This window comes from Nannospalax galili, unplaced genomic scaffold, assembly GCF_000622305.1.
Source record: "Nannospalax galili isolate Female #2095 unplaced genomic scaffold, S.galili_v1.0 scaffold173, whole genome shotgun sequence".
NCBI lineage: Eukaryota > Metazoa > Chordata > Mammalia > Rodentia > Spalacidae > Nannospalax > Nannospalax galili.
Genome location: NW_008334442.1, coordinates 5,354,632 through 5,357,646, shown reverse-complemented (window position 1 = coordinate 5,357,646; position 3,015 = coordinate 5,354,632).

The window sequence follows — 3,015 nt, the reverse complement described above, 5'->3', positions numbered from 1 at the left end:
ACTTTCAAATCCAATTATCCTATAGAAAGTTAAGTCTATTACTTATTGGTCTGACTTATTATTTAGATGATTTGTTTCTTGCTGATACTAAAGAAATGGATAGGTTTAACAAGAGTCACCTTCCGGGAAGTAGTATATGGGAGGAAAGACACAATTTTACTTTTCCTTCCAATTCTGCAAAATTTGCATTGGGAAGTTAGGATTCAATGATTTATTTAACAATCTTGGAGAAAGAAGAAATGTACTCAACAAGCTGCAAAAAAAATGCATTTCCTCAAAGCCTAGATAGAATATAGCTGCTTATTAATGACTGAAAATAATACAAATAACTTGGAGGGGGTATACATTTGCACCCTACTGACTACAATAGCACCAGTTAAATTTTGGCCCAGATTAAAATGTTCTCATATTCTTCAAATTACTCTTCATCATAAATGCACATTACTTCCCATTTTTACACAGTATTGTAATCCAAGAACAGCTTTTCACAAATCCTTCGGCTTTCCTGGCTCACTTTTCTCTAATAACACAAATGAAGTATACATGTAGTAGTTTGATATAGAGCTTCTATATCTCAGTTCCTAAATTAAGGCCTTTCACAGAGCTTTTAATAATGCAGTCCCACGCTCCTGGAATTACAGGCAAAGTTAAAAATCATTCCCCTTTTGCCTTTCAACAAATTTCAGTTCTCGCCTCTAACCAGTTGCATGTAAATTCTATTAATGCTAACAGAGGCGATGCTCGTGCATTCGGAGTGGAATGTGTCTCTAAATCACACTTTAATCTCTAGCTACATAACTGTGGCATCTGTTCAAATGATACATGTGCCTCAGATGCACGTTGTATGTCTGTTTTTTCCTATCTGTAGATTAAAATTTATTCATTTATTTTAGTAGCTATTACAATATTTTGGTCAACAAATTTTCTTATTATTGTTATACATGTGTTGAGTTTTAGCTGGGTGCTAGATGGGACCAGAAATAATCCTGATTTATTGTAATGCAATTAGAATATAAATCTGATCCCTGACCAGGTTATGTTTTAAAATATAGGAATTTTCTGTTGTTTTCCACCTGGTTCAACATATGTGGTAAGGAAAAAACATAATGCAAACAAAATAAATAACAATAACCTGGTAGCTTGTTTCTATGGTAAATCCTGGTTATCTTTACATAGTAAAAAAATGCATTGTGGGGATGGAGAGATGGCTCAGCGGTTAAGAGCATTGACTGCTCTTGCAGAGGACCTGGGTTCGATTCCCAGCACCCACATAGCGGCTACAAACCATCCTTGACTCCAGTTCCAGGGGAATCCGAGGCCCTCTTCTGATCTCCACAGCATTGCACAACACAGGTGCACTCACATACATGCAAGCAATACACTCATACACATAAAATAATAAAAATGGTAAATAACATATATTACAATGCATTTTTAAAAACCCAGTTAAATGACCTGATATTTGCCTTATTTATACTAAAAATATTTTATAAACCATTTAACTTGTTTGGGGAAAATGGCTAGCTAAACAGTTTTATTATTTATAAAGTCACAGTCCTAAATAGCTTTCTGTGAGACCAGGTAAATCTAGGTCTTCTCGAAAGTCCCACTGCTCTCCACCTTCATATTTCATTCTCTTTCCCACAGTGATCTCCCAAAAGGTGTGGGGGAGTGATTAATAAAATGCGTAAAATAAAACAAACTCAAAATTCAAATATTTTGAGGTGAGAAGAAATAGGAAATCTTGTATGTTAGTGACCTCTGATTCTGGAGCCCCATTCCAATAGACCACAAACTTGTCAATTAAATGGAGCTGGTCTTATTTGCATTTAAAACCATATACATTCAGTCAATGCAAAGCTCAAAGTCTCTGTTTTTCACTTTCCTTCTCCAGTTCCCCTTCCCAAGGGGAGGGGAGCAGAGAGAAACTTCCCGGTCTTTGGGCACTGTAGCAGAAGGGCTCCATCATGTTCTGTCAAGCCAGTTTCCTCACATAACGTCCACATCTGCAGGCACTTCACATACTGTGGAAAGAGCATGCTACATCAGACTGACTCACCTGGCTCCATCCCTCAGCCATCTTATCTCTTCCACGAGTCATGCCAGATGTCTTTGGCTTTAGTATAATTTCAAGACTTACACCTTCCCACACTATGTCTTGAGAATCCAGTTCTGAGCAGTCCCTTCTGGGCATTTAGTACTTCTTTCACCAGAACTGTCTCTAAGATTATGTCTTCTTTCCTATACATGGTCCATGGACTTCCGGATTCCTCACTGACTCAGCCATGATTTTGTTCCAGTAGGGGTGAGAAAGGTGCATTCAGAGGAGCTTAAACCCCTATCCAACTTCAGAAAGTGAATATAATGTGGAGTAAGCCAAACAGGACAATTGCATCACTCTGGCTAGCTGGTATAAGGATGGCATGAGATAGAATTATGAACATGAAATATAAGGAGGTGGGGATGAGGCTTCTGCTTTAGTGTTTATTAATTGTACACAATATTGTATTTCATTACGGCACATTTACACATACATATAATGTACTTTGATCATATTCTCTTCCCTGCTTCCCTCCACACCACCAGGCCCCTTTCCCTTCCTAAATAGTCCCCTTTCTACCTTTGTGTCTTCCCTTTTTTTTCCAGAGTCCATACATGAGAGGAAACCTATGACATTTGACTTTCTAAGTCTAGCTTATTTCATTCAACATGATGAACTCCAATTCCTATTGCTTTCCTGAAAATAAGTTTTGTTCTTTATGGCTGAATAATTCATATATATTAATATACATTCACCTATTAATAAACACAGGATAGCTTGGCTATTGTGAACAGTGCTGCAAGATACATGGACATGCAGGTATCTCTAATGTATGTTGACTTACATTCGTTCAGGGACATGAAGATGGCTGTTCTCCTCCATGTTCTGTGTTCCAAACGATGAAAAATAAAATGATATGAATGAAAAACTCAAGATGAGTTAAGAGAATGTTGGAAAGATGACCAGCTCTCCTT